At 30.8% G+C, this 6693-nt stretch overlaps 1 pseudogene; it reads right to left on the bottom strand.

Annotated features, from left to right (window-relative positions):
* Positions 1 to 3768: 3768 nt before the first annotated feature.
* On the bottom strand, positions 3769 to 5897 carry LOC136069361 (loganic acid O-methyltransferase-like; annotated as a pseudogene).
* Between the last annotated feature and the right edge of the window lie 796 nt (positions 5898 to 6693).

Here is a 6693-nt window from a genome sequence, read left to right as displayed (position 1 = left end):
CAAATCCTTAGTATCAATTCTTCATTGTAAAAATTTCTTTATTCCTTAAGCAAGAGGAGTGAGGTTGGAGATGAATGGTTGAACCTCGAGCCTACCACGAAAGCAGTACTTTGACCTTCAAGGTAGCTTATGCACTTGAACACTTACATATGTACTCTATTCTCACCGTTGTGAAACTTGGTCCATGGGACCTGAAAAAAGTAGCTTTCATTAACCTAATGACTTGTGTACTGAGATGTGTAACACTTTTGCAATTAAATTTGAGGAAAATTATTATTTCACACTCTTGCTTACGCACTTCATACAATATAATTTTAAAAAATGTCCGCATTTAATACATGATGTATACGAAGAGTTTATATCAACAGTGCGAGACAATGAAAGTCTTAATTTCTAATACAAAATAGGAGGGAAATTGATCAACACATTTGAGTCATGCACCATAATGATTGTTCTTTACAATCAAGTTAAAACACCAATTGGTTTTTTGTGTAGGTTGGATTCGAATTCTAAATCTCTTTTCGACAACAAAATATTTTATCAACTGCGCCAACTAAAATTCGCAATTTCTCACACACTAATTCTTTGATTCAATTAATTCAACTCATTTGATAATGATTAATAAAACGAAAATGGTCCAAATATATGAATTTAATATAGTTTATATAATTCTTAGCTTGATATGTATCATATAATTTAAATCTTATGTTTAGATTCAAACTATACAAGAGAGTATGGAGTATTTGAGGAAAAATGTAATATATAAATATATAAATTAAAATATTTTTTGTAAAAATTTGCACAAAATGAATTTCATCTACGAAGTTCATTTTATGTTTAAAAATTTTAAAAACTCTAGTTTATTCTGTCAACCTTTGTAAACTTTTATTCTACGTCTTTTAATGAAATACTGGATGGATATATATATATATATATATATTTAATATTTTTTATCATTAGATAGTTTGACAAAAACCAATTCATGTATATATTGCACCAAATAATTGGTCAAAGACAAGGACACGAAAGAGACCAGCTTAAAGAGAGTGAGAAAGTTTTTCTTGAGTGTTTGATCCAATTTCTTTTTATGTATTTGTGATAAAATGTGCTTTTCTAACGGCAAGAAAGAGATGGGTAATGGCTATCTAATGGAAGGTACCTCAAGTGATTTTTTTCTTTTCTTCTTCTTTTTATTGAGAATACTAAGTATTTTTAACACATATACGGGGAAAGAAGAGAATGTCTTAAAGAAACTGACAGTGGTGTATTAAGTGACAATTTTCAAAACACAAACTGTTTAGTCAAAATTGGCCCAACCGCAAGTAGATTAAATCTAATTTCCCCTAAAAACTATGTTATCTATTTATTCTTTCTTCTTTTATTAATCAATAATAATCGCTAACCTGTGTTATACACGGTATAATAAACAACTATACCTATTTGCTTTATTATTGGTACAATCATTCAAAACCAATCAAATTCTATAATTCTAATTTAAATAAACATTGAGAATATGTATAAAGAAATTAGTTCAAATATTCAACATTCATCTAAAAACTACAGTGATACAGTTGAAGCATGATTCAAATAAAAAAGCATTTCACATTATTACAACATATCATTTTTTTTTCTAACTATCTTTTTCTTCAGGAAATAAGTTGTCCCCAAGAAATAATAATGAGTTGTTTGCATTGAACATTGAATTTTTTTTTTTTTTTTTTTTTTTTATAATAAATAACATTGTATTACTTTTTCTTTGTCATACCTACATCATAAATAATGTTGATGCCCACTTTGGCAAAGAGATCCAATAGCAAGAAGAAGCCCAACATATGGAGGAAAAAAGTTGGTAAATTAAGAAGAAAACCAATAAGCCTGAATGGCAAGAATAATGGACCATAGGCCTAGAAAATAGCAAACGGGCCTTAAAGAAAGTAAGCGGGTTGATATTCATGCTATACGGGTAAATTCATGTTGGCTTGTGTCTGAAAGTTGTGATTCGTTGTTGTCAATCCAATACTCAACCTAGCTCTTTCACCCATACTCTACAAATTTATTGTTTTGGGCTTGGGCCACAAATCCTAACCCTACAATATATATTTTGAAATGATTCTACTAATTTCAAATATAGTATTCCCTTGGTGGTGAAAAGTTGAAAATATTTATAATATATGATATATCCTCACTATATTGTCATGAAGAAAAAATTGGCATATCCTCATTATGTGATCATACATAAAGTCCAACTTTTGACAGCCAATCTGGTTGGTTACGAAGAAAAAGGAAAATATTTAATATTAAAAAGGCAGACCGGGGGAAATTTTTATAAGCCCTACCCACCCAGAGGAATATGTCTATATGGATATGTACAAGTGCGATTACCATTTTGGTTATTTAAATTGGAGTTTTTCATGAGACATTTCTGAAAACTCCTTATTTTGGTATATCATAGTCGTTTGATTACAGTTTTATGTTGATTAAATTGTAATTAAGCTATGGAATACTTTCCCTAAAAAATAACTTAATGTTTGGGCCTTTCTTCATTGTTTTGGCAATATCATATTCGTTTAAGTTTGAATTGTGCCAATAAATAATTATTTTAAAGGGAATTTAGTTACCTCATTATAAGCCTGAATTCATCCCGATGGAATGGTCGGATTTTTGGTCAAATTGTGATGAAACGCGGGTTGATCGTGGTCAAACTTGAAGAAGTGTTAGAAAATATGACAAATAACAACTTACCCACATGTGGTTTGACTTAATTTAAGTTTTCTACCTGTGGTTTAAAATTTTACATTTTATCCACAAGAGATTTGATTGAAATTTAAATTGCCTACCTGTGGTTTAAAATCTCATGATGCAAGTGTTTTGCTGGATTCTTTTCAATCTTATTTGATTTTATATTTTTATGTTTTTTGTGTTTCTCTTCTCGAGAAACATAAAAGTGAAGGAAAATCACATACTTATCCATGCTTTTAAAATATGTGGGTTAAGGAAATCTAACTAAACTAACCTGAAGTGAGTAAACTGTCAAATTTCAAACTACAAGTAAGCAACTTAAATTTAGGCCAAACCATGTGTGAGTAAGTTGTAATTTGTCCTTAAAAATATGTATTTTAATGTAAAATGATGAAACTTGGTGGCTAGGGGAATTTTTGAATTTATTTGATTGCCGGTCAACTCAGTCAAAGTTTGGTAAACAAAGAGCATTTTGGTTCTTTTGTCTTGTACTCATAAATTGATTAATCTGACATTTAATTGGGAGGAAATTATTGTATACTTCCAGAATACCATAAATGTGTACTCCCTCCTTTTATATGAATGGTGGGTCCCACTAATTAAATTCATGATGGGACCTACCATTCATGTGAGAGGAGGGAGTACGTATGTATGATACGCTGGAAGTACCTAATAATTTTCCTCAATTTGGGACCGATTAAGTTACTCTTTGACATTCCCTTTATTAAGCATATTCATTTTATATTATTAATCTACTCCTTGTAATTTCCTTACCTTCATGCACAAGAGTTTAAAATGTGCAAAAATCATTAATACAAAAAAACTAGTCTAGTTACAATTGAAGTTTTTTGTGATTGATAATAAAGCCCATATTAACCTAGTATTTTTCTGATGTGAGACTAAAAAGCTCACACAAACAACACAATCAAATATCCAATTAATCTGGAACATCACATATGGTCTTTTATTAATGGAATTACAACAGTAAACAAATGGAAACATCATGTAACTTATTTTGAATAATGTGTATAACACAATGGAATAGATTCAAATCCATAAGGCATTCAAATGCAGTGACCACTATTTCTTTTGGTGCTATAAAAACTAGAGTTAAGTACTACGTAGACGCTACCACCATTGAGATAAGATACTCTGTTCACATCTCTGTGTTACTTTCAAATTCATGGTAAGAGCAATTTTCATGACCTTGTCAGTAAACGTAAAGCTCCATCAATGCTTCGCAACTGTATCTTCTAAATGGTTGCTATGCGTTTGAGTAAAATAAACAAGCTACCTCCATTCCCTGACTCAAATTTGGACAATTCATTGAGTTTCTTGTGAACTGAATCAAAGAACTCATCTATAATCTCCTCTCCAAAATGGTTCTTAAACAATCCTTCCATGCCGGCTCTGACTTGAGATGACAACACCTTGCCTCTTGAAAAATTACCACTCGGTTTTTCTTGAGGTAGAATCTCCATTTTTTCAAGGCGAAAACATCCATTTCTTTCTACAGCAGCTTCCAGTTCTTGGGGAGATGCAAAATATAATGGTAGATTAAAGATGTCTACTTTCTCCTCACTGAAGATACCCTAACTCATGAGCAAATAAAGAAGTCAAAACCACATCAGTCTCAAGAACTGTTTTTTTCCATCTTAATTGCTGGCATAATCTTATATTTCAAGAAATTGAAAGCAATATTTCTTCAAATTGTACGCATGCAAGTGATCAATCTTTTTTCAATGTAAGATTATTTGTTATGTTCTCGATATGAACCAATCATATTCAATCTAACATCAATTTGTAAGATTTTTGTATGAAAAATTTGTAGTTGTTATAGCTTTTTTCAAAATAAAAAGAGAAGCAAAATTAGTACTCAATGCAACATATCTATGAAAGTTAAAAAAAATTAATTAACAAATGGATGATTACCTTCTTAGCCATGTCTAACAAACAAGATCCCAGGGTATCTATAATCGTATCTTGTGAACAAGGGAGTCCATTTGGGCGGCATGGGACGATTATTGCCATAAGTCCTCCACACACAACCTCTTGTGCTCTAGCATTTAGAAAGCACTCAATGTCCTTGGCATATTGAGCTGCATAAGACTCAAAAACTTTGGGTGAAGCATTTGAGTAGTGGATCCTCCCTTTATTCCAAGCAGGAGAGCTTTTGTCCAACACCTCATAGGAAGAGAAAACAAAGTGAATGGAGGCATTAGGAAATAAGCGAGAATGAAATGAACCCGGCACGCCTGCTGCATACTATTTCCTCTCTGGAGGGAGGGACGAAAAGAGTGTGTTAAAATCATTCAAAGCATGATCGTTAAAGAAAACTTGGAATTCAGGGGCATTATGTCCTTGGGATTGATATTTGAGCTCCACGGCATCAATAATGTTTTGCACTGCCAAAAATGTGTTGGGTCCAATGGAGCAGCCCAAATCTGTGACTCGAAATGTGTTTGAAGAAGAAAAGTTCTTTATGTCAAGCTTTTCAGCTATTGCCTCGTTGATAAGTGCCTTGGCCGCAGCTATTGCTCCTCTCTAAAAAAATAGAAAGATTGGGTTACTTATTATGTATGAGATGCCGAGTCTAGTAACGTAGGCTTGTCACAAAGTAGGGAATTAAAGTGATTAGATTTATGTGTGAATTTCTAAGGTAGCCATCACTAAAATGACATGGCGGAGCTCTCACTCGTGTTGGTTTCTAGGGATTTAATGGGTGAACCCCACCCTACATGAGTGGATAACAATCACATATTATGTATGAGATAATTCTATCATTATAGGTACATGCGATGTACGGGAATAGTATTGAGTATAATAAATAATTTAATCTTGGTTTATTTTACTACAACCCCAAAATTGAATTTGTAAAATAAAATCATATAGCTAAAACATTTGTTAACAACTATACATTTCAGACATTTATTAAACTATATATATTATTATTATTATTATTATTATTATTATATCAACTTAACAGTATTTAAATATGTGATACCAACATGCTTCAAGAAAATGTCCAACACTGAAATCAACTTCGAAAACAAACTCAACTAAACAGTTTGATGAATAAATATATTACAATCTATAATATAAGCCAAGAAATCAACTTTGAAACCAATATGAACAAAATCCACGTCAGAGAAAACCATTTCGATCATTTAAGAATACGACTCACTAAAGTCATGAAAAACACAGGATTCTTTATTAAAAAAAGAAGCATCTTTAATCTTTATAGATTTTGCATAAGGACCAAGACACGATGACACATACACACAAACCATTAAAGAAAGAATCAAAGAATATACACAACATATACATACGCTATGAAAGTTAAAATATATAAGAAAAACAAAAGATACATACACACAAACAATTAAAGAAAAAAAAAATATAGAAAAAGAGGCTAGGAATAGGAATACAAGATAAAGATGAGTTAACCTCAAAAAGAATATTCCATGGATATTCATTGAAATCTTCTAGAAAATTTCAAACAATAGAAAAAATAAACCCAAAAGTTAAGATGTTAAAACTTCCAAAAGGCCAAAAAGAAATCAGAAGATTCAAGGCTTCAAAAGTATTGAAATAAATAAATATAATTACACAATAGAAAAATACAATAGAAAGAAGGGTTACTCTCAAAAGAATAATCCATGATTATAGCATTTCTACTATTGAAATTGGCCAGACAATTAAATGTATTGCAAAAAATGAATTGAAAAATTCATATGTAAATCAAACAATTAGAAGATTTTGAGATTAGAATTTATTGAAACAAAACAAAAATTATGTGACTACACAATGGAAAAATATAATAAAATGATGAGTTAGCCTCTATCTACTATTTGTTTTTTCTACCTTTCTGTAAAAAAAAAAAAAAAAAATGCATCAAGGTTAGGGTTTTGATTTGTTCAATAAAAATTAAGTTTCGTTGCTTTTTCTTATAAG

The sequence above is a fragment of the Quercus suber genome, unplaced genomic scaffold (genome assembly GCF_002906115.3).
Source record: "Quercus suber isolate HL8 unplaced genomic scaffold, Cork oak 2.0 scaffold_165, whole genome shotgun sequence".
In the NCBI taxonomy this organism is placed as follows: Eukaryota; Viridiplantae; Streptophyta; class Magnoliopsida; order Fagales; family Fagaceae; genus Quercus; species Quercus suber.
Note: the sequence above shows the minus strand (reverse complement) of the source record. Positions and strands in the feature narration are given on the sequence as shown.